Raw genomic sequence first — 25839 nt, 5'->3', positions numbered from 1 at the left:
CCACTACAACACCCAGCTATTTTTTGGTTGTAGTTGTCATTGTTGTTTGGCCCGCCTGGGCTGGGTTCGAACTGGCCAGCTCACTGTAACCACTGTATTGCAGGTGCCAAGCCAGGCCACCCTACTCTTGCTGGCTTTTGTGACTCCTTTGATGGGAAAGCCTGAACAGAGTTGATAATAACTGGGAATTCAAATGAAGTGTTTCAATTAGGTGACATTATGATCCAATTTTGGCTTGCAGTACAGAAAATCCATGGAAGGGGATGGATGAGGAACCATGGAATGTAGAGAGCCAAGGTTTTACATTTCAGTAGGTACTCCTAATGTCCACTTGTGATCTTTTTTTTTTTTTTTTTTGTAGAGACAGAGTCTCACTGTACCACCCTTGGGTAGAGTGCCGTGGCGTCACACGGCTCGCAGCAACCTCTAACTCCTGGGCTTAAGTGATTCTCTTGCCTCAGCCTCCCGAGCAGCTGGGACTACAGGCGCCCGCCACAACGCCCAGCTATTTTTTGTTGCAGTTTGGCCGGGGCTGGGCTTGAACCCGCCACCCTCGGCATATGGGGCCGGCGCCCTACTCACTGAGCCACAGGTGCCGCCCAACCACTTGTGATCTTTTAATATCTTCTGAACATCTAGTTATTGGTTTATTTCTATATAAATAACATAGATATGATAAAAATAAAAACACTAATGAGTATTACTGTCATTCATTTTTTATATTTGCAAAAGTGTAATGGACTTCAGTATCTCATGAGTAGACTGTATTTCCTGCATTATATACTGTTTAAGAAATTTACAAGAATTGGCTTGGTGCCCATATCACAGTGGTTATGGCGCTGGTTACAGTACCAGCCACAAGCACCGAGGTTGGCGGGTTGGAGCAGGGCCTGGGCCAGCTAAACAACAATGACTCCATGGCACTCTATTGAGGGCAACATGTGAGACTCTGTCTCAAAAAACAACAAAAAAGAAGGGTGGTGCCTGTGGCTCAGTGAGTAGGGCGCCGATCCCATATACCGAGGGTAGCGGGTTCAAACTCAGGCCTCGGCCAAACTGCAACCAAAAAATAGCTGAGCGTTGTGGCAGGCGCCTGTAGTCCCAGCTGCTCAAGAGGCTGAGACAAGAGAATGGCGTAAGCCCAAAAGCTGGAGGTTGCTGTGAGCCGTGTGACGTCATGGCACTCTACTGAGGGCAGTGAGACTGTCTCTACGAAAAAAAGAAATTTACAAGAATTGTCTCTGAGATGGTCTGTACAGTAGTTCATATTACATACAAACTTCAAGAGGAATCTTTACCTTATTGCAATTGGGGTTCTTCATCGGATCTAATAAATTAATATAGTCTATGGCTAATGTTAATTTTCACTGTAATTCATAATATGGAGGGTTTTTTTTTTTTAGAATCCAGCCTCTATCCTGGATATGACATTTATTTATTTATTTATTTATTTTAGAGACAGAGTCTCACTTTGTGGCCCCATGTAGCTGGGACTACAGGCGCCCGCCACAAGGCCTGGCTATTTTCTGCCTGCAGCTGTGGTTGTTGTTTGGCGGCCCCAGCTGGATTCGCACCCTCCAGCTCAGGTGTTTGTGGCTGGCGCCTTAGCCGCTTGAGCCACAGGCACCTAGCTGCCCGGCTATTTTTTGTTGCAGTTTGGCCGGGGCCGGGTTTAAACCCGCCACCCTTGGTATATGGGGCCGGCGCCCCTATATGGAGATATTTTGATACATTAGAGACACAGCACTGTCCTCTGTGCATAAACCCAGATGATTTTCTAGTAGATTCATTTCTATTTCCAAGACTACGAAGCACTTAAGATTCACACAGTGTAAGTCGGCGCCTGTGGCTCAGTGGGTAAGGGTGCCAGCCCCATATACCGAGGATGGCGGGTTCAAATCCGGCCCCGGCCAAACTGCAACGGAAAAATGGCTGGGCGTTATGGCGGGCGTCTGTAGTTCCCGGTGCTCGGGAGGCTAAGGCAGGAGAATCACCTAAGCCCCAGGAGTTGGAGGTTGCTGTTGCTGTGAGCTGTGTGACGCCCGAGAGTGATAAAGAAAAGAAAAAAAGGATTCACACCGTGCTTATGGCTTTAAGTGTTTTGTTATTTTACATTATCTTCCTTGATGTTAAAAAATGCTCATTGAAATCAGCTCGGTTGGTATGTTAGCCCAGCGCATCAGGTTAAAAAAACTGAGAATTGGGCGTTGTCCGTGGCTTAGGGAGTGGCGCACCGGCCCCATATACCCAGGCTGGCAGGTTCGAACCCCCCCTGGCGAAACTGCAACAACAACAAAAATAGCCGGGCACTGTTGCGGGCACCTGTAGTCGGGAGGTACTCGGGAGGCTGAGGCAAGAGAATTGCCTAAGCCCAAGAGCCAGAGGTTGTGAGCTGTGACGCCACAGCACTCTACCGAGGGCAATAAAGTGCGACTCTGTCTCTACAAACAAACAAACAAACAACCCCCCCTCCGAGAATCTAATTTGCTATGTAAATAAATGATATTTGCGCAACATTATGCACCTGCAAATTGTGAAGGGCATAAAGCTCACGTTTCCAGTCTTACTCTGGTACACCAGGTTCTAGTCTATTAGCTTCCAGGCAGCACCTGTGGCTCAAAGGAGTAGGGCACTGGCCCCATATGCCCAAGGTGGTGGGTTCAAACCCACCCCTGGCCAAAAAAAAATATATATAGCATATAGCTTCCAAAAGACTCTTACTTATTTGCAGGCATATTTCATTTTTCTTTTTTTTTGAAAGAGTCTCACTCTTTTGCCCCAGGCTAACGGGGCCCAGCCTTAACCTGATGTACAGCAACTTCAAACTCCTGGGCTCAGTGGATCTGATAGTCCTGCCTCACCCTTCTGAGTAGCTGGGACAACAGACCTGCCACACAGTGCCAACTAATTTTTCTATTTTTAGTAGAGACTGGGCTCACTCTTGCTCAGGTTGGTCTTGAACTCCTGCCCTCAAGGGATCTTCCTGCCTCTGTCTCCCAGAGTGGTAGGATTACAGGTGTGAGCCATCCTAAAACTAGCCTGTAGGCATATTTCTTAATCTCTTTGCCTTGGTTTTCACATTTGTAACATATTAATAATTCTTATTCATATATTTTAAGCATTCACTTAATGCATGTGAAGCTCCTGTGGAGCTCACAGCCCTAAAAAAATAAGCTATATATTGTTTTAGCACATCAATTGACTTCTAAGGAGTAGGGGGATTCTCACAATAGGTACACACATTTGGATAATTCCCAATTGAGTATACATGTTAGGCAGGTTCATAAGCCGTAGCCCAATAATCCCCTTAGCCTTCGCCTAATTAAGGAAATTCCATCTGTCCTCACAATACCCATCCCAGTAAGAAAAGGGTACAAGGTTGTGGTAAGTGGTGTTAAGATAATTTTTTTTTGAGTCCCACTATGTCACCCTCTGTGCTATGGGCGCCGAGCTGTGTTATTTTTTTGTAGAGACAGAGTCTCACTTTATGGCCCCCGGTAGAGTGCCGTGGCCTCACACAGCTCACAGCAACCTCACTTTATGGCCCCCGGTAGAGTGCCGTGGCCTCACACAGCTCACAGCAACCTCCAACTCCTGGGCTTAAGCGATTCTCTTGCTTCAGCCTCCCGAGTAGCTGGGACTACAGGCGCCCGCCACAACGCCCGGCTATTTTTTGGTTGTTGCAGTTTGGCCGGGGCCGGGTTTGAACCCGCCACCCTCGGTATATGGGGCCGGCGCCTTACCGACTGAGCCACAAGCGCCGCCCGTGTTAAGGTATTTTTAAAAAGCGAAATCTGTATAACAGAAAACTGAGCATATTAGGCAGCCCAGGTTTGCTCATTGGCATAAAGATCTCCCGCCCATCTTAGCTGAGAAGACTTTAGGGGAAATGCCACAAGGGACCCAGCTGGGAACTCTGCAGGAAGTTCAAAAAAATCGTTCAGTTCCGCAAAACATCCGATGCTCAGCCATCTGTGTTTGGCAGCACAAGGTCTTACAGGTCTGTGTTGATCCTTGTGACCTTGAGAGGCGGAGTTACAGAGCAAAAGCAAGTTGTAGCAAGTTTAACTTCTCCAAGATTTCAGGGCCCCAGAGGCACCTGCGCTTCTATTTACTCCCAATTCAGGTCACTCTCATTTCCTTTTCCCGAGGAACTCCAGCCAGGGCTACCCTTATGCCTTTCCATCTTAGGCGCACACCTGTGCGGGGCGGGAAGCGCCCTTCGTTGGTGACTAGAGAATCACCAACTGTTCGGTTTCACTTCTAGAGGCTAACGATACGGCCTACTGCTCTAGAGTTTTGTTAAAGGATTGGGATATGGGGACACTCCGCGCCCACTCGGTATTTTCGTGGTGGGAAGAAGGCGCTCCGGCCGCAGGGCAGAGGGAAAGCGGGTACAAAACGCTGTCATCGCAGGCCAGCAGCAATCCCCTACTTCCTCGCCAGGCTTTTCAGGGCATTCGGAGGCCCCACCCATAGCAACGCCACTCTGACGTCCGCGCGTTGGAGGCCACCATAGGCCCGCGTCGGAGCACAGGAGGACGTGTGGCGCGTGGGCTACATCAGGTCCAACCCTGCGGGAACCCAGTAGGCGCTTCCGGGCAAGGTTCTGCGCACCTGTTCCCTCCTGCTCACCAATGTACCCGCTCTGGGGAAAAAGGAACATGCCCACCTCCAGAGAACAAAAAGCCCAACAAGCCTAAATTAAGCACAGCGCAAGATTGAGGCCCAAAGCAAGAAGGTCCCAGGCACCTTTAAGCGGTTTAGAAGTTCACGTGACTCACCAATCGCCGGGCCCTAGCGGTCACGTGACGGCACGCGCGCCCTCGAGCGGAGAAAGCCGGCCCTCCCGGTGCGCGCGCCTTAGCTGCAGCCTCCCACCCTCGACGGGTGAGGAGCCGCGGAGCGATCGGCTTCTGGAGCCCTGTGCGCGTGCGCAGCGAACAGCTGTCATCTAGTGCGGAACAAGTCTGCCGAATTTCCCAAATCTCCCTGGGCCAGAGGCCACTGTCTTCCTTTCCATCCTCCTCCTCTGGATCGTGTCTTCGCCCCCACCTGCGCGGCAGGTAACCGCTTTTTTGGACTCCGGGGAATGGGGGTAGCGGGGGAGGGGCCCGGGCGGTCTTCCCAGCACTGTCCCCTCCGCTCAGCGCAGCGTGGGGCGCGGGCGTCCGGGAGAGCGGAGGCTTTGGGGCAGAGACGCTCAGTCCGCGACGGCGGCGACTGTCATGTTGGGGAGGGAGCGGCCAGCTATGGTCTCTGGGGAGGGAGGAGGGGAGCCGGTCACAGCCTGCTCCAGCCCTTACGTAGGTTCGTGGGTTCGGTCCCCGTGCTTCCCATTCTCCCGGGAGCCGGAGTCGGGGTCGCGCTCCTTGGGACAGAGGAGCGCGCGGGTCGTTTGGACTCCTTTCCTTTTCGCTTCCAGTGGAGTCCGCTGCGGACTCCAGGAAGGCCGGGCCTGGTGCACCCCTTGGGGCCCTCCCTTCTCTGGGATTATCACGACCTGCAGGGTGAGAGGGAGACTTTCTCCCCAGACCGGCCGACGCAGGCGGACAGTACCTCATTTGGGTTTGTCTTCAGCAATCGCGGCTATCCTTTGGTGTTTCTTTCCCCTCATTTCTTCCTGCAATGCCTGGAGGAGTCACGATATGGTGTAGACAGTGAGTGCTTAATAAATGCAAGTTGGCTTAGGACGCGTGGACCGCCAGGCACAGAATGAGGCGTGTGGTGGGGATGCGGAGGAGGAAGCCATAGAGGCCAGGGCTCGGGACTGGAGCTGGTTACTCAGCCAGTGAAACCAACGGCTCAATTCAGATGCTTTCTGCGTGGACGCCAGACTTACCCCTTCGCGGTGCGGTGCAAGCCTAAGCTGTCTGGCTTTGGTTGTGGGCAATACCTGGGAGGGTTTTGTTAGATTCCACCGTCTGTGAAAGATGGGGCTAACTTCTTTTGTAGTTGAAAAAAGTAAGTGATTTCTGAAGCACTGTTTTGGAAGTTTATGTACTTTAGAATTACAGTCAGTTCACCCTTATCCTGGTGAAAGTTTCTGGTAGTCACCGTCCACTTAGATTCACACCAAACTTTGCCCTATTTCACCAATTTCAGTTTGTAGTATTTTTAATTCCGGGCAACTTCGCTTTACTGTTTCTATAGCAACAGTTACTAATATATTAATTCTGAAGTGTTGTGGTTGAAAGTTAGTGGTCTTAATTTTTAAAGGTCTATTTTTACTCTGTCCTTTGCGATCATCAATCAAGTTTTCTTGTATTACAACCCCACATGCTTTATATGGTTTTGGGTTTTTTTAAGCCTTTTTATCTTAGTTTTTGTTCCAATGGTATGAAAAGTTTGTACATAATCTTTACAGCAACCACAGCTTCGAAATACAATAAAATTTAAATCAGAGATTTGTTTCATTTTATTAACAGACTTTTTAAATATTGCAAGCACTGGCTGGGCTTGGTGGCTCATGCCTGTAGTCCTAGCACTCTGGGAGGCCCAGGCTCTTGGGTTGCTTGGGCTCAGGAGTTCCAGACCTGCTTGAGCAAGAGTGAGACTTTGTCTCTACTAAAAATGGAAAAACTATCCAGGTGTTGTGGCAGGCGCCTGTAGTCCTAGCTGGTGGGAGGGAGGCTGAGGCAAGAGGATCGCTTCAGCCCAAGACTATGAGGTTGCTGTGAGCTATGACACAACCACAGGGACAGAGTGAGACTCTGTGTCCAAAAAAAAAAAAAAAAAAAAATTACAAGGGCATAAACGCTTTTAAAAAAATGTTCACTGGAAGCGGAGCCTATGGCTCAAGGAGTAGGGCGTGGGCGCCATATAGCAGAGGGGGGTGGGAGGGTGGGGGAGTGGTGGGTTCAAGCCCCACCCTGGCCAAAACTGCAAAAAACAAAACAACCACCCCCCAAAAAAGTTCACTAACCATTCTATGAGAATGAAGATTTTCAAAAGCTGAACAAATAATTAATGTGAAAAATTGAAGATTTCTTGGATTTAAATTTCAATTTATGGATGAAAATCTGGTAAATTGTGTGTGTGTGTGTGTTTTTCATGTGTGTTGTCTTTTGAACACCTTCAATGAATCACCCAGAACTAGGTTATGTACCCCTGAAACTTTTCTTTTTTTCACTTTTAGTAATTGCCTTTTTTTTTTTTTTTTTTTTCAGGCAGGGTTTTGCTCTGTTGCCCACTCTGGAGTGCAGTGGCAACATCATAGCTCACTGCAGCCTCAATTCCTGGGCTGAAAGAATTCTCCTGTCTCAGTCTTCAGAGTAGCTGGCCGTACACACCCATTTTTTTTTCTTTTACTCAGTGTAATTTTTTTTTTTTTTGAGTCTCACTTTGTCACCTTTTGTAGAGTACTGTGGCGTCATAGCTCACAGCAACCTCAAACTCTTGGGCTCAAGCAGTTCTCTTGCTTCAGCCTCCGAAGTAGCTGGGACTACAGGCGCTCACCACAACGCCCAGCTATTTTTAGAGATGGGGTCTTGCTCCATGCTCAGGCTGGTCTCCAGCCTGAGAGCCCAGGGCAATCCACCTACCTCAGCCTCCCGGAGTGCTGGGATTACAGGCGTGAGTCACTGTGCCTGGCTTACTTGACTTGGCATAATGTTTTAAAGGTTCATCTGCCTTGTAGCTTGTATCAATGCTTCATTTTTTTCTGGCTAAATAATATTCCATTCTGGATATATGGCATAGCATTTTCTTTTTTTTTTTTTTTTAGAGACAGAGTCTCATTTTGTTGCTCTCAGTATAGTGTCCTGGTGTCACAGCTCACAGCAACCTCCAGTTTTTGGGCTTTAGGCGATTCTTTTGCCTCAGCGCTCCCCCACCCCCCAGCAGCTGGGACTACAGGTGCCTGCCACAATGTCCAACTATTTTTTTGTTGCTGTTTGGCTGGGGCTGAGTTTGAACCCGCCACCCTTGGTATATGGGGCCTCTGCCCTACTCACTGAGCCACATATGCCGCCCAGCATCACATTTTCTTTATTCATTCCTCAGTAGATGGTCATTTAGGTTGTTTTCCACTTTTGGCTATTGTGAGTAATGCTTCTGTGAACGTGTGAATTAGAACTAGTTTTTGTGTGGACATGTTTTCTCTGCTCTTGGGTGGAATTGTTTGGTTAAACTTCTTTATTTTTTTATTTTCTTTTTTGAGACAGAGCAGAGTGCTGTGGCATCACAGCTCACAGCAACCTCCAAGTCCTGGGCTCAAGTGATTCTCCTGCCTCCGCCTCCCGAGTAGCTAGGACTATAGGCACCCGCTGTAACGCCTGGCTATTTTTTGGTAGCAGCCGGCATCGTTGTTTGGCGGGCCCGGGCTGGATTCGAACCTACCAGCTCTGGTGTATGTAGCTGGCACCTTAGCCGCTTGAGCCACAGGTGCCGGGCCAAACTTTTTTATTTTTTGAGTTGTGGTCTTGCTGTGTTAAGCAGTGCTCTGCCTCAGCCTGAGTAGCTGGGACTACTGGCATATATTAATGCACTGGGCTCAGACATCTTTTGAATGAATGTATGAGCAAGAAGAGATAGTCTTGGAGGATACTCTCTCTTTTTTTTTTTTTTTTTAAGAGACAGAGTCTTTTTTTTTTTTATCGCCCTCGGTAGAGTGCTGTGATGTCACAGCTCACAGCAACCTCCAACTCCTGGGCTTAGGTGATTCTCTTGCCTCAGCCTCCTGAGAAGCTGGGACTACAGGCGCCTGCCACAATGCTTGGCTATTTTTTTTTTTTTTTTTTGCAGTTTGGCCGGGGTTGGGTTCACACCCACCACCCTCCGTATATGGAGCTGGTGCCCTACCCACTGAGCCACAGGCACCGCCCGGAGGATACTTTAAGGGGCCTATTGACATTTTCCTCCTTCACTACCAAGTTCACTTCTCTAGAGACCAGAATTCTCTGTGGGGCTTTGTCTTAGGGCTAGTTTGTATTTTTCTTTTCTGGATCATCCTTTTCTCAGCTAGGTGCTCATGGCTGTAATCTTAGCCTCTGGAAGGCTGAGGTGGAAGGATTGCTTGAGGTCAGGAGTTCCTGACCAGCCTGAGCAAGATTGAGACCCTGTCTGTAGTAAAAATAGAAAAATGAGCTGGGCATTGTAGTGGGCGGGTGCCTGTGTGGGTGGCTGAGGCAGGAGGATCGCCTGAATGGAAGAGTTTGGGGTTGCTGTCTTTTTTGTTTCTCCCACATTAAAGAATCCATACATCCTTACCTCTCTGCCTTTGGGAGTTACTGATACAGAAGATACTGATCTTTTTTTTGAGTCGGAGTCTCACTATGTTGCCCTCAGAGTGCTATGGCATCACAGCTCACAGTAACCTCAAACTCTTGGGCTTAAGTGATTCTCTTGCCTCAGCCTTCTAAGTAGCTGGGACTATAGGCCCAGCATTTTTGTTGTAGCTGTCATTGTTGTTTAGCTGGCCTGGGTCAGGTTTGAACCCGCCACCCTCGTTGTATGTGGCTGGGCCCATAATCACTGTGCTAATCTTCTAAATCCCTACTGGGCCTAATCCATTTCCCACACAAATGGTAAGAATGATTCTTTTTTGTGTGTTTTTTTTTGGCCAGGGCTGGGTTTGAACCCACCACCTCCGGCATATGGGACCGGCACCCTACTCCTTGAGCCACAGGCGCCGCCCAAGAATGATTCTTTTAAGGAGCTATTTTCCTTGTCCCTCCTTCAAGGCCTCTTATTTTGGGGAACAAGTCTTGACTCTCAGCTTTGCGTCTAAGGCTTTTCTCAGCCAATCTCCTCCTTGCCAAATTCAACTTTCTCCTCAGTTTCCTGTATGGACCATTACCTGTTCACACTTGTGTTCCCTCTGTCTAGTCTGCTATTTGACATGCACTTCTCAGTCTGGTTAATTCTATTTCATCCTTCAGAGAGCTCTGCTCAATTGTCACTTCAAGTCTTTCCTCAGTCCTGCAACTTGCCATAGTAGCATTCTGTAAGCTCCTTTGTAGGCTCAAACTATCATGTGATTACTTGTATATCACTCTTCCCTCCTGAGTCATGAATGCATAGAGATAGGTTCACATAGAAATATTGACAGCAGGATGGCGCCTGTGGCTCACAGGAGTAGGGCACTGGCCCCATATGCCGGAGGTGGTGGGTTCAAACCCTGCCTGGCGAAAAACTGCAAAAAAAAAAAAAAATATATATATATATATATATTATATGGAATTGGGGTGATTTGTTTCTTTAATATTTATGTGCATTTTCTGCATTTATACTACCAGACCTCAGACTATACTATAAATTGATAGTGATTAAAACAGCATGATATTGGCACAAAAACAGAGAAGTAGATGTCTGGACAGAATAGAGAACCAAGAGATGAATCCAGCTACTTACTGTTATTTGATCTTTGACAAGCCAATTAAAAATATTCAGTGGGGGGCGGCGCCTGTGGCTCAGTGAGTAGGGCGCCGGCCCCATATGCTGAGGGTGGTGGGTTCAAACCCAGCCCCGGCCAAACTGCAAAAAAAAAAAAATAGCCGGGCGTTGTGGCGGGCGCCTGCAGTCCCAGCTGCTCGGGAGGCTGAGGCAAGAGAATCACTTAAGCCCAGGAGCTGGAGGTTGCTGTGAGCCGTGTGACGCCACGGCACTCTACCGAGGGCAGTAAGTGAGACTCTGTCTCTACAAAAAAAAAAAAAATAATATTCAGTGGGGGCGGCACCTGTGGCTCAAGGAGTAGGGTGCTGGTCCCATATGCCGGAGGTGGTGGGTTCAAATCCAGCCCCGGCCAAAAACCACACACACACACAAAAAATATTCAGTGGGGGGTGGCGCCTATGGCACAGTGGGTAGAGCGCCTGCCCCATATACCAAGGGTGGTGGGTTCGAACCTGGCCCTGGCCAAACCACAAACAAAAAAATAGCTGGGTGTTGTGGTAGGCGGCTGCGGTCTCAGCTGCTCGGGAGGCTGAGGCAGGAGAATCGCCTAAGCCCAAGAGCTAGAGGTTGCTGTGAGCTGTGACGCCACAGCACTCTACCGAGGGCGACAAAATAAGACTCTGTCTCTAAAAATAAATAAATAAATAAATAAATAAATAAAACATTCAGTGGGGAAAAGATTCCCTATTTAACAAATGGTGCTGGGTGAACTGGCTGGCAACCTGTAGAAGACTGAAACTGGACCCACACCTTTCACCATTAACTAAGATAGACTTTCACTGGATTAAAGATTTAAACTTAAGACATGAAACTATATTGGGCGGCGCCTGTGGCTCAAGGAGTAGGGCGCCGGTCCCATATGCCGGAGGTGGTGGGTTCAAACCCAGCCCCGGCCAAAAAAAAAAAAAAAGACATGAAACTATAAAAATACTAGAAGAGAGTGCAGGGAAAACCCTTGAAGAAATAAGTCTGGGCGAGTATTTTATGAGGAGGAGCCCCCGGGCAATTGAAGCAGCTTCAAAAATACACTACTGGGACCTGATCAAACTGAAAAGCTTCTGTACAGCCAAGAACACAGTAAGTAAAGCAAGCAAACACCCCTCAGAATGAGAGAAGATATTTGCAGGTTATGTCTCTGACAAAGGTTAAATAACCAGAATCCACAGAGAACTCAAATGTATAAGCAAGAAAAGGACAAGTGATCCCATCACAGGCTGGGCAAGGGACTTGAAGAGAAATTTCTCTGAAGAAGACAGGTGCACGGCCTACAGACATATGAAAAAAATGCTCATCATCTTTAATCATCAGAGAAATGCAAATCAAAACTACCTTGAGATACCATCTAACTCCAGTAAGATTAGCCCATATCACAAAATCCCAAGACCAGAGATGTTGGCCTGGATGTGGAGAAAAGGGAACACTTCTACACTGCTGATGGGAATGCAAATTAATACATTCCTTTTGGAAAGATGTTTGGAGAACAGAGATCTAAAAGTAGACCTGCCATTTAATCCTATAATTCCTCTACTAGGTATATACCCAGAAGACCAAAAATCACATTATAACAAAGATATTTGTACCAGAATGTTTATTGCAGCCCAATTCACAATTGCTAAGTCATGGAAAAAGCCCAAGTGCCCATCGATCCACGAATGGATTAATAAATGGTGGTATATGTACACCATGGAATATTATGCAACCTTAAAGAAAGATGGAGACTTTTACCTCTTTCATGTTTACATGGATGGAGTTGGAACATATTCTTCTTTTTATTATTATTATTATTATTATTATTATTATTTTTTTTGTGGAGACAGAGTCTCACTTTATGGCCCTCTGTAGAGTGCCGTGGCCTCACACAGCTCACAGCAACCTCCAACTCCTGGGCTTAAGCGATTCTCTTGCCTCAGCCTCCCAAGCAGCTGGGACTACAGGCGCCCGCCACAATGCCCGGCTATTTTTTGATTGCAGTTTGGCCGGGGCCAGGTTTGAACCCGCCACCCTCGGTATATGGGGCCAGCGCCTTACCGACTGAGCCACAGGCGCCGCCCTGGAACATATTCTTCTTAGTAATGTATCTCAAGAATGGAAGAAAAAGTATCGAATGTATTCAGCCCTACTATGAAACTAATTTATGGCTTTCACATGAAAGCTATAACCCAATTATAACCTAAGCATATGGGGAAGGGGGAGAGGGAGGGGAAGGAGGGGTAAGGATGGGTGGAGGGAGGGTGATTGGTGGGATTACACCTGCAGTGCATCTTACAAGGGTACATGTGAAACTTAGTAAATGTAGAATATAAATGTCTTAACACAATAACTAAGAAAATGCTAGGAAGGCTATGTTAACCAGTGTGATGAATGTGTCAAACTGTTTATAAAACCAGTGTATGGTGCCCCATGATCGCACTAATGTACACAGCTATGATTTAATAATTAAATCTATGTTTTAAGGCTATTTAGACAACAAGAAGAGATAGAGGAATATGAAAAATCATCAGTTATTGTCATTTTCATTTTAGTGAATTTCTAACAGTTTTTGTTTTGTTTAATAACATATGTAAGATTTTTAGTATAGGCTCAGTGCCTGTGGCTCAGAGGCTAGGGCATCAGCCATGTACACTGAAGCCGGCAGGTTTGAATCCAGCCCGGGCCTGCAAAACAACCATGATGACTGTAACTAAGAAATAGCCAGGTGTTGTGGTGGGTGCCTGGTGTCCCAACTACTTGGGGGGCTGAGGCAAGAGAATTGCTTAAGCCCAAGAGTTTGAGGTTGCTGTGAGCTGTGACGGCACAGTACTCTACCCAGGATGACAGGTTGAGACTCTGTCTCAAAAAAAAAAAATACTATTAGGCTTGGCACCCATAGCACAGTGGTTGTGGTGTTAGCCACATACTGAGAGGCTGGTGGGTTTGAACCCAGCATGGGCTAGCTAAACAACAATGACAACTGCAACAAAAAAATAGCCGGGCGTTGTGGTGGGCACCTGTAGTCCCAGCTACTTGGGAGGCTGAGGCAAGAGAATTGCTTAAGCCCAAGAGGTTGAGGTTGTTATGAGCCGTGACGTCATGGCACCCTAAGGAGGGAGACATAGTGAGACTCTGTCTCAAAAAAAAGAAAAAAAAAAAAAGAAAAGAAAAAAGAAGATTTTGGGCGGCGCCTGTGGCTCAGTTGGTAAGGCGCCAGCCCCATATACCGAGGGTGATGGGTTCAAACCCGGCCCCGGCCAAACTGCAACCAAAAAATAGCCGGGCGTTGTGGTGGGCGCCTGTAGTCCCAGCTACTTGGGAGGCTGAGGCAAGAGAATCACTTAAGGCCAGGAGTTGGAGGTTGCTGTGAGCTGCATGAGGCCACAGCACTCTACCGAGGGCCATAAAGTGAGACTCTGTCTCTACAAAAAAAAAAAAAAAAGAAAAAAGAAGATTTTTAGTCTAGCCACCAAGCTTTTGTTTGTTTGCTTGTTTATTTTGGAGACAGAGTCTCACTCTGTTGCCTTGGGTAAAGTGCCATGGTGTCATCATAGCTCACAGCAACTTCAAATTCTTGGGCTCAAGCGATCCTCTTGCCTTAGTGTTTTGAGTATCTGGGACTATGAGTGTCAACCACCATGCTTGGATTATTTTATTTTACTTTATTTTATTTTTTATTTTTTTTAATTTATTTTATTTTTTACTAGAGATGAGGTCCCTTTCTTGCTCACACTGCTGGTGTACCAAGCTTTTATTACATTTTGATTCTTTCTCCCATCAGCCAGAAAATTTTAGAAAATGGTGAGGATACTTATCATTGGTTGCCTAGATGGAATTTCTATTGAAATTAAGCTAATTTTTTTTTTTTTTTTTGAGACAGAGCCTCAAGCTGTCACCCTGAGTAGAGTGCTATGGCATCACAGCTCACAGCAACCTCCAACTCCTGGGCTCAAGCAATTCTCCTGCCTCAGCCTCCCAAGTAGCTGGAACTACAGGCACACGCCACAACACCCGGCTACTTTTTGGTTGCAGCCATCATTGTTGCTTGGTGGGCCTGGGCTGGGTTCGAACCCACCAGCTCAGGTGTACATGGCTGGCGCCTTAGCCGCTTGAGCCATGGGCGCTGAACCAGAAATTAAGCTAATTTTTAAAGAACATAATCTAGCGTCTGAGACCAGTAGAGTGTTAGAATTAAGTTTGTTGGCTTGGTGCCTATAGCTCACTGGCTAGAGCGCTAGCCACATAACACCCAGACTGGCGGGTTTGAACCTGGCCTGGGCCTGCTAAACAGCAGTGACAACTGCAACAGAAAAGTAGCTGGGGCTTGGTAACTGTGGCTCAAGCGGCTAAGGTGCCAGCCACATACACCTAACCTAGCGGATTCGAATCCAGCCTGGGCCCGCCAAGCAACAATGAGGGCTGCCACTAAAAAAGTAGGTGGGCGTTGTGGCGGGCGCCTGTAGTCCCAGCTACTTGGGAGGCGGAGGCAGGAGAATCACTTGAGTCCGGGAGTTGGAGGTTGTTGTGAGCTGTGACACCACAGCATTCTACCCAGGGTGACAGCTTGAGGCTCTGTCTCAAAAAAAAAAAAAAAAAAAGAAAAATAGCTGGGTGGGCAGGCACCTGTGGTTCCAGCTGCTTGGGGGAGGTGGAGGCAAGAGAATTGCTAGAGCCCAGGAGTTTGAGGTTGCTGTGAGCTGTGACACTACGGCACTCTCCTGAGGGTGATATAGTGAGACTCTGTCTCAAAAAAAAAAAAAAAAAGAAGAATTAAGTTTGTGCTGACACATTTACTTTTTTTCCTTGGCAAATGTCCTGATCAATACATTTGTAAGTTTCATAATACAGAGATTTCCCTTGCATGGTTGCTCATTATTTTTGCATTGTTTTTTTTTTTTTTTTTTTGTAGAGACAGAGTCTCACTTTATGGCCCTCGGTAGAGTGCCGTGGCCTCACATAGCTCACAGCAACCTCCAACTCCTGGGCTTAAGCGATTCTCTTGCCTCAGCCTCCCGAGCAGTTGGGACTACAGGCGCCCGCCACAACGCCCAGCTATTTTTTGGTTGCAGTTTGGCCGGGGCCGGATTTGAACCGGTCACCCTCGGTACATGGGGCCGACGCCTTACTGAGTGAGCCACAGGCACCGCCCGCATTGTTTGTTTTATTTTTGCTGAGTGGTTTATTCTGTGCAGTAGTGAGTGCATTTCTTCAATAGATGAATAGCTACTATGTGCCATACACTGTGTTAAACATGGAGCATACAGCAGTGAACACACGACACGTGGGATTGATTCCCAGCAATTTCATGGAAGTAGATTATTTTAAGAATGTGAATGTTTAGTTACGCAGTTGCATTATATTTTCAGATTCATAGTGATTTTAGCTATTATAGATTTGTTCTCATTTTTTACATTTTTGAGGCAGAGTCTCCCATCGTTGCCGTAAGTAGAATGCTGTGGTGTCATAGCTCATAGTAACCTCTAACTCTTGGGCTCATGTGATCTTCTTGCCTCAGTTTCCCAAGTAGCTGAGACTACAAGTGTGTGGCACAATGTCCAGCTAGTTTTTTTTTTTTTTTTTTGAGTCAGAGCCTCAAGCTGTCACCCTGGGTAGAGTGCTGTGGCATCACAGCTCACAGCAACCTCCAACTCCTGGGCTCAAGAGATTCTCCTGCCTCCGCTTCCCCACCACAACGCCCGGCTATTGTTTTCTTTGGTTGCAGCCGTTATTGTTGTTTTAGCGAGACTGGGCTAGATTCTAACCCACCAGCTCAGGTGTATGTGGCTGGCGCCCTAGCTGCTTGCGCCACAGACGCCGAGCCCAGCTAGTTTTTTTCTATTTATGGTAGAGATGGGGTCTCGCTCTTGCTCAGGCTGGTCTCAAAGTCTTGAGCTAAGGTGATCCTCCTGCTTTGGGCCCCATAGTTTTAGGATTATGGATTTGAATCACCATATCTGGCCTATTATAGTTTTCTTAAATTGGTACTGCATAGAGTTTTTAAAATTTATTCTAGTTTCTTCTGAGTTTGTATTTATTGTATATTAACATGGGTAAATACTTAAGGAGCAGAATGATGTGTCATGAAAGTCCTTTTACCGGGCGGCGCCTGTGGCTCAGTCGGTAAGGCGCCGGCCCCATATACCGAGGGTGCGGGTTCAAACCCGGCCCCGGCCAAACTGCAACCAAAAAATAGCCGGGCGTTGTGGCGGGCGCCTGTAGTCCCAGCTACTCGGGAGGCTGAGGCAAGAGAATCGCTTAAGCCCAGGAGTTGGAGGTTGCTGTGAGCTGTGTGAGGCCACGGCACTCTACTGAAGGCCATAAAGTGAGATTCTGTCTCTACAAAAAAAAAAAAAAGAAAGTCCTTTTACCAATGACTTTTTTTTTTAGAGACAGAGTCTCATTTTATCACCCTGGGTAGAGTGTTATGGTGTCACAGCTCACAGCAACTTCCAACTCCTGGGCTTAGGCAAATTCTCCCACCTCAGCCTCCCGAGTAGCTGGGACTACAGGCACCTGCCACAACATCCAGCTATTTTTTTTGTTGCAGTTTGGCCAGGGCTGGGTTTGAACCCGCCAACCTCGGTATATGGGGCCGGTGCCCTACCCACTGAGCCACAGGTGCTGCCTGCCCACCAATGACTTCTTATATCTCCTCCACTTCTAGTATTAATTTGGGATCCCTTTTATAACAAATGGAACTCCGATCTTTCCTTCTGGTCCCGCTTCTCAGGAATTTCTTATGTATTTCATACCATTTCATTGCTCACTCAGGAAACCCACACTTTATCTCAGATACGTCGTGGTTCCTCAGCCCTTACCATCGGAATCATCACTAAGCCTTGTTACCTCTGCTTCATAAATATGGAGGGTGCCAAAAAAAATGTATACATGTTTTAAGAAAGGAAAACACTGTATTAAAATTGTAATACTCAAGTCACATTTGACTTCTGCAATTTCAGAAGATACAAGGTATAATACAGAAGATAGTAGATATTATCGGTATATATTAAGTATTTCTCTTCCCTGATTTAAATCAGCTTTCCTAATGATAATCGCTCTTAAGTGCCTATATTTTTTCATAATACTTAGCACAGTTTGTAATATGTTTGTGTGATTATTTGATTGTTTCCAAACTATAAAAATTTTATTAATACAAAGGCAGTATTTTTATTTACTTCTGTTTACACTGTTGCCTCAGCAGCACAACAATATAGGTGTCCAGCAAACATTTGTTATAAAAGGAATGACTTTCAGCGGTGCCTGTGGCTCAGTGGGTAGGGTGCCGGCCCCATATACCGAGGTTGGCAGGTTCGACCCCGGCCCTGGGCAAACTGCAACAAAAAATAGCTGGGCATTGTGGCGGGTGCCTGTGGTCCTAGCTACTTCGGAGACCAAGGCAAGAGAATTCCCTAAGCCCAGGAGTTGGAGGTTGCTGTGAGCTGTGATGCACAGCACTTTACCAAGGGCAATAAAGTGAGACTCTGTCTCTAAAAAAAAAAAAGGAATGAATTTTACATATATGAAAAAATTGAAGAAATTGTAAAACCAGGACACACAGCAGGAAACATGTATTACTCATCAAGGCCTAAAATACATACATACATATATAAAATTAAGATGAAAATTTCACAAAACAGTACTTTACTACCTGGGCTGTATTTTGGTACTTTTAATTTTGTTCTCTATCACAATTAGAAAAATACTAATATAACCTAAATTCGGTAGAATGGCAGTTTGAATAGCACAGCTCTAAGGCAATCAAGGAAAATGTGTCCTTTCCATCCGCCCTCCTCTTTGACGCACAATTGCTGTTTCTCATTCTTGTCTGGTGGAAAGTACTAATATAGCTTTAAACAGCCACTTTCACCCTGCCCCTTATGAAAAGAAATGACTGTTTTTTTTTAAAGCTAGTCCTACCTAGAAGTTCTGGTCTATTCTTAGATATTTCCCCAAAGGAAGGGGTTACTGAGGCCAAGTTGAGGAAAATATAAACTTGATTCTGGCTTAGGTCTTTTCCCACAGGTTTTGCTGTGCTGGTTATAGCCAGTATTCCCCTCTACCCTGCTTGGCTGAGCTCATTTCAGGTTTGTTGTGGTCAGTGGCTGAATTTTAAGGCTGGCCTCTCTTCTGTTTTTCCTTCCTTTCTTTTTTTTTTTTTTTCTCCAGAGACAAGGTCTTTCTTTGTCAACAGGGCTAGAGTATAATGGTGTCATCATAACTTTCTGCATCCGTAAACTCCTGGGCTCAAGTGATCCTTTTGCCTTAGCCTCCTGTGTGGCTGGGACTCTGGGTATGCACCACCATGCCCTGCTAAATTTTCTATTACTAGTAGATGACAGGGTCGTGTTTTTTTTTTTTTTTTTTTTTAGACAGAGGTTGGATTCTGTGGTTGTGGATAGAGTGCCCTGGCATCAGTCTAGCTCATAGCAACTTTAAACTCCTGGGCTCAAGTGATCCTCTTGCCTCAGTCTCCGCAGTAGCTGGGACTACAGGCGCCAGCTGCAGTGCCCAGTTCATTTTTTCCATTTTTAGTAGAGACAGGGGTCATACTCAGGCTCTTGCTCAAGCTGGTCTCCAACACATGAGCTCGAGCAATCCACCTGCCTAGGCCTCCCAGCCTGTTAGAATTATAGGTGTTAGGGCAGCGCCTGTGGCTCAAGGAGTAGGGCGCCGGTCCCATATGCCGGAGGTGGAGGGTTCAAACCCAGCCCCGGCCAAAAAAAAAAAAAAAAAGAATTATAGGTGTTAGCCATCACACCCAACCTGGATTGGTTTTTTGAGAATGAATATTCCTGCCTTTAACAGAAAGAATCAGTGAAAACAAATTTTGTATATATTCTTTTCTTTCTTTCTTTCTTTTTTTTTTTTTATAGATTCTCATTTTTTTGCCCTCGGTAGAGTGCTATGGCGTCACAGCTCACAGCAACCTCCAACTCTTGGGCTTAGGCGATTTTCTTGCCTCAGCCTCCCAAGTAGCTGGGACTATAGGCGCCTGCCACAACACCCAGCTATTTTCTTGTTGCAGTTTTGCTGGGGCTGGGTTTGAACCCTCCACCCTCCATATATGGGGCCAGCGCCCTACCCACTGAGCCACAAATGCCGCTCACAAATTTTCTATATGTTTTCTACTTAAAGTGTATTTTCTTTTTTTTTTTTGGTTGAGACAGAGTCCTGGGTAGAGTGCAATGACGTCACAGCTCACAGCAACCTCAAACTCTTGGACTTAAGCAATTCTCTTGCTTCAGCCTCCCAAGTGGCTGGGACTACAGGCACCCACCACAACACCCGGCTATTTTTGTTGTTGTTATTGTTGTTGTTACAGTTGACATTGTTGTTTAGCTGGCCCTGGCTGGGTTTGAACCCACCAGCCTCACTGTATGTGGCTGGCACCATAATTATTGTGCTGCAGGCACTGAGCCAAGAAAAGTCTATTTTTTTATTTTTTAAATTCAGATGTAGGCCAGGTGTGGGCTCATGCCTATAATTCCAGCACTTGGGAGGCCGATGAGGGTGGATTGCCTGAGCTCATAGGTTCAAGACCAGCCTGAGACCCCCCATCTCTAAAATATGGCTACTTGGGAGGCTGAGGCAAGAGAATCACTTGAACCCAAGAATTTGAGGTTGCTGTGAGCTAACTCGCCATGGCACTCTACCAAGGGTAACCAACTGAGACTCTTGTCTCAAAAAAAAAAAAAAAATTCAGATCTAGCCTTCCTGAATCATAGAGTCATAATATCCCTTATACAGGCGATACCTTCTTTCTGTTAATTTTGGAAAATGTGGCTAGGTATAGTTGTTCATGCCTTTAACCATAGCTTTTTGGGAGGCTCAGGTGGGAGGACTGCTTGAGCCCAGGAGTTTGAGACCAGTCTAAGCAAGAGCAGGTTGTCATCTCAACAAAAATTAGAAAAGTTAGCTGGTGTTGTGGTGGGCATTTGTAGTCCCCAGCTACTTGGGAGGCTGAGTCAGCAGGATTTTAAGCCTTGGAGTTTAAGCTATGATGAAGCAACTGCACTCTAGTACTGATGACAGGGAAAGACCTTATCTCAAAAAAAAAAAAAAAAAAAAAAAAAACAATTAGAAAATGTTTACCCAGGTAGTGGTGAAGAAGGATATAGTGATATATTAAAATGTATAATTATTGGTCAGTTTTCCCAAACTTATATTTGTGCTTTTCTTTCTTTTTTCTTTTCTTTTCCTTTTTTTGCCTAGGCATTTCAGAGTGCTAGGATTACAGGCTTAAGCCACCATGGCTGGCCAAGTTTTTACAAATTTATATTTGAAATTCGTTAATTCTTTCTTTTTTTTTTTTTTGTAGAGACAGAGTCTCACTTTACTGCCCTCGGTAGAGTGCCGTGGCATCACACAGCTTACAGCAACTTCCAGCTCTTGGGCTTACGTGATTCTCTTGCCTCAGCCTCCCAAGCAGCCGGGACTACAGGCGCCCGCCACAACGCCCGGCTATTTTTTTGTTGCAGTTTGGCCGGGGCTGGGTTTGAACCCACCACCCTCGGTATATGGGGCCGGTGCCCTACTCACTGAGCCACAGGCGCCGCCCGAAATTCGTTAATTCTTTAACACTCAAGTGTTAGTAGATTAAATTAAATATTTAGAATTACATGAATATATGTAGTACAGGTTTAATACCCCTTATCTAAAAGTGTTTGGGATTTGGATTTTTTTAGATTTTGAAATTTGTACATCATACTTACCAGATGAACATCCAAAAATTCAAAATCTGCAGTTCTTCAATGAGCATTTACTTTAAGTGTCTTTTTTTTTTTTTTTTGAGACAGAGTCTCACTGTGTCGCCCTTGGTAGAGTGTAGTGGTATCACAGCTCACGGCAACCTTGAACTCCTGGGCTTCAGTGATTCTCTTGCCTCAGCCTCCCAGGTAGCTGGGACTATAGGCACCCACCACAACACCGGCTGTTTTTTTGTTGTAGTTGTCATTGTTGTTTGGCAGGCCTGGGCTGGATTTGAATCTGCCAGCTCCAGCGTATGTGGCTGGCACCCTAGGCGCTTAAGCTACAGGCTCCGAGCCTTAGTGCATATTTTCTACACACTTTCCTGCCATTTCCATTAAAATCAGGGAATTAGCATTGATACATTACTATCAGTTAATATTTTGTATTTCCATTTGTCATAGTAACTACATAATGTTCTTTGTAGCAAGAGTGTCTGGTCTAGAATAATGCAATCCTTTTTTTTTTTTTTTTTTTTTTGACACACAGTCCCACTTTGTTGCCTAGGATAGAGTATACCGTAGCAACAGCCTATTTTATAGCAACATCAAAATCTTGGATTTAAGAGATCCTTCTGCTTCAGCTTCCGGAGTAGCTAGGACATAGGCACCCAACACAATGCCCGGCTATTGTTGTTTTCTATTTTTGGTAGAGGTAGTGTCTCACTGTTGCTTGGGCTGGTCTCCAACTCCTGAGCTAAAGGGATCCTCCGTCCTTGGCCTCTCAGAGTGCTAAGATAATAGGTATAAGCCACGTGGGCCCAGCTTGCATCTTTTTCTTTTTTGTTTTCAGTCTTTTATTTATTTATTTATTTATTTATTTATTTATTTATTTTTTTGGAGACAGAGTCTCACTGTGTCACCCTCAGTAGAGTGCTGTGGCGTCACAGCTCACAACAACCTCAAACTGTTAGGCTTAGGTGATTCTCTTGCCTCAGCCTCCCAAGTAACTGAGACTACAGGCGCCAGCCACAATGCCTGGCTGTTTTTTTGTTGTAGTTGTCTTTGTTGATTTTAGCTGGTCCAGGCAGGGTTCCAACCCACCAATCTAGGTATATGTGGCCAGTGCCCTACCCACTGAGCTATGGGTGCTGCCTACAGGCCATTTTTTTAAAATAAACTTATTTCTTAATTTTGATTTGCTCTGACTTTTTTTTTTTATTTTTATTTTTGTCTGATTTTTCTTTACAATTGGATTCTTGGGGTGTCTTTGGCAGGAATATTATGGAAGTGATACCCTTTTCTTTTCACTGTATCTTACCAAGTGGCACACAGTTTCATTTTTTTTTTTTTTTCCTGGAAATACTGATTTTTTTTTTTTTTTTTTTGTAGAGACAGAGTCTCACTGTACCACCCTCAGGTAGAGTGCCGTGGCGTCACACGGCTCACAGCAACCTCTAACTCTTGGGCTTACGTAATTCTCTTGCCTCAGCCTCCCAAGCAGCTGGGACTACAGGCACCTGCCACAGTGCCTGGCTATTTTTTTGTTGCAGTTTGCCCGAGGCTGGGTTTAAACCTGCCACCCTCGGCATATGGGGCCGGTGCCCTACTCACTGAGCCATAGGTGCCGCCCGGAAATACTGATTTTGATTGCTTAAGATGTCTTCTGTGCCTCTCTGCTCTAAAGTTACTTTGAGGAATCATAGTTTGCAGCAACCTCAAACTCTTGGGATTGAGCAAACCTCTTGCCTCAGCCTCCCAAGTAGCTGGGACTACAAGCGTGTGCCACTACACCTGGCTAATTTTTCAATTTTTTTTTTTTTTTTTTGAGACAGAGTCTCACTATGTTACCCTAGGTAGAGTGCTGTGGTGTCACAGCTCACAACAACCTCAAACTCCTAGGCTTAAGCAGTTCTCTTGCCTCAGTCTCCCAAGTAGCTGGGACTACAGCCAGACACAACACCCGGTTATTTTTGTTGTTGTTGTTGTTTGGCAAGCTTGGGCTGGATTTGAACCCGCCAGCTCTGGTGTATGTGGCTGGTGCCCTAGCTGCTAAGCTATAGATGCTGAGCCTAATTTTTCAATTTTTAATAGAGATGGAGTCTCACTGTTGCTCAGATTGTGTTCAAAGTTCTGAGCTCAAGCAATCCACCCGCCTTGGCCTCCCCGAGGGGTAGGAGTATAGGTGTGAGCCTCTGTACCCAGCCTAAAGTTACTTTTTGTTTTGAAAATCTATGTAAATATCTTGCCCAGGTAAGTGACTCAAGCCTGTAATCCTAGCAATCTGGGAGGCTGAGGTGGGAGGTTCCCTGGAGCTCAGGGAGATCAGCCTGAGCAAGAGCCAGAACCCATGTCTACTAAAAATAGAAAAATTAGCCAGGTATTATTCTGGGTTCCAGCACTTGGGAAGCTGAGGCAGGAGGATGGTTTGAACCCAAGAGTTTGAGGTTGCTGTGAGCTGAGCTGAGACTATGACTCTCCAGCACAAGCCACCAAGGGAGAATTTGTCTCAAAAAAAAAAAAAAAAAAGGGCCGGGCCTGGTAGCTCACACCTGTAATCTTAATACTCTGGAATACTGAGGTAGGTGGATTACCTGAGCTCAGGAGTTTGAAACTGGCCAGAGCAAAGTGAGACCCCCATCTCTAATAAAAACAGAACAACTAGCTGGGCGTTGTGTTGGACGCCTGTAGTCTCAGCTACTAGGAGGCTGAGGCAAGAGGATCCCTTTAACTCAGGATTTTGAGGTTGCTGTTAGCTGTGACTCAAGGGCACTCAACCTCAGGGGGACTGAGTGAGACTCCATCTCAAAAAAAAAAAAAATAGAAAAGAAAATTTGTGTAGCTATCTTGTTTCTTATCATGCTTTCAATTTGTTTATTTATCATCAGTTTGAACTTAGGGTTTCCTATTTCAGTGGATGAGTTAATCTTTTAATATTGTTCATGGTGATGCTGAAATTGTTATGTTTGACCCATTGGGACCCGCCATATTTTGTGTCTTTTTTTTTACCTGTTCTTTCTCTGAGTATTCCCTTCATTTCTGCCACAGTGAGATACCTAGGCTCATCTTGAAGTTTGCCTACCTAAGATTTTTTTGTTGGGTGGCACCTGTGGCTCAGTGAGTAGGGCGCTGGCCCCATATACCGAAGGTGGCAGGTTCAAACCCAGCCCTGGCCAAACTGCAACAAAAAAATAGCCGGGCATTGTGGCCAGCGCCTGTAGTCCAGCTACTCGGGAGGCTGAGGCAAGAGAATCGCCTAAGCCCAAGAGCTGGAGGTTGCTGTGAGCTGTGTGACGCCATGGCACTATACAGAGGGCAACAAAGTGAGACTCTGTCTCTCCAAGAAAAAAAAGATCTTTTTGTTTTGTTTGATTTTGGTTGAGACAGAGTCTCACTTTATTGCATAGGCTAGAGTGCCATGTTGTCAGCCTGCCTCACAGCAACATCAAACTTCTGGGTTCAAGCAATCCTTCTTCCTCAGCCTCTCAAGTAGTAGGGACTGCATGTGCCTACCACAATGTCTGGCTAAATTTTCTTTTCTTTTTTTGAGACAAAGTTTCAAGTTGTTGTCCTCGGTAGAGTGCTATGGTGTCACCGCTCACAGCAACCTCCAACTCTTGGGCTTAGGTGATTCTCTTGCCTCAGCCTCTCGAGTAGCTGGTACTACAAGGCACCCGCCACAACACCCGGCTATTTTTTGTTGCAGTTTGGCAGGGGCCAGCTTCGAACCTGCCCTCAGTATATCTGGCCGGTGCCCTACCTACTGAGCCACAGGCTCCGCCCACACAACTTGTAAAATTTTTAAAGGTAATCTTATGGCAAGGGAGTTTTCTGGGGTAACAGACTGTTAGGTAACCTGGTTATAGTGTCAGTTCTGTGTGTTTCATTTATTAAAAAATTTATTTGATTTTTTTTTTTTTTTTTTTGCAGTTTTTGGCCAGGGCTGGGTTTGAACCCATCACCTCCAGCATATGGAGCCGGCGCCCTACTCCTTTGAGCCACAGGCGCGCCCAAAAAATTTATTCAAATTAATATGAGGGTACATTGTTCTCACTTAGGTTTCATTGTTCTCACTTCCAGGGCAAAGTTCCATTTGTAGAAGAGCCCCTCACTCAGGGGGCATGTTATACGCCTTACAATGTGCACATTAGGTGAGATCTCACCTCATGCCCTCCCTTCTTCTGTCAACCTTTCCCCTCCCCCCCCCCCCGCTTCCCTCTATCCCTGAACTAGAGTATAACAGTGTTTTATTGTTCTTAGGAACATGTAATTTTTTATGTATTGATTTCATATTAGTATGGAGTACGTTGGATATTCACCTTTCCATTCTTGCTATACCTTACTAAGAAGAATGTATTTCAACTCCATCTAGGTAAATGTAAAAGATGCAAAGTCTCCATCTTTTTTATGGCTGAATAATATTTCCACGGATATTAGCAATATACCTCTAGTATATGGGGCCAGCGCTCTACTCCTATATGTGTATATCACAGTTTGTTGATCCATTTCTGGGTTGATGGGCACTTAGGTTGCTTCCACGACTTGGCAATTACAAACTGAGCCACAGTAAATAGTCTAGTGAAAATGTCTTTGTGGTAAAAATATTTTTGCTCTTCTGGGTAGGTACCTAATAATGGGATTGCAAGTTACATGCTAATGTTCTTTTTCTTTTAAACCAAGTGGGATTCTTTTTTTTTTTTTTTTGAGACAGAGCCTCAAGCTGTCACCCTGGGTAGAGTACCATGACATTACAGATCACAGTAACCTCATTTCCTGGGCTCAAGCGATT

The 25839-nt window shown here is 45.8% G+C and overlaps 1 protein-coding gene across 12 annotated transcripts in view; it reads left to right on the top strand.

Annotated features, from left to right (window-relative positions):
- The first annotated feature begins 4882 nt into the window (after positions 1-4882).
- Positions 4883-25839, top strand: part of KDM4C (lysine demethylase 4C) — a 447042-nt gene continuing 426085 nt past the window's right edge. For 8 of the 12 annotated variants that reach the window (XR_008376280.1, XR_008376284.1, XR_008376282.1 and 5 more), the window contains exon 1: positions 4933-5066. The gene's annotated coding sequence lies outside the window, so the exon portion shown is untranslated. Of the gene's footprint in view, positions 5067-25839 lie in introns of all 12 variants that reach the window. The other 4 variants (XM_053573112.1, XM_053573102.1, XM_053573098.1 and 1 more) reach the window with 3 other exon arrangements.

This window comes from Nycticebus coucang, chromosome 2, assembly GCF_027406575.1.
Source record: "Nycticebus coucang isolate mNycCou1 chromosome 2, mNycCou1.pri, whole genome shotgun sequence".
Lineage (NCBI taxonomy): Eukaryota > Metazoa > Chordata > Mammalia > Primates > Lorisidae > Nycticebus > Nycticebus coucang.
The sequence above is the reverse complement of the archived record's forward strand: the minus strand, read 5'-3'. Positions and strand labels throughout refer to the sequence as shown.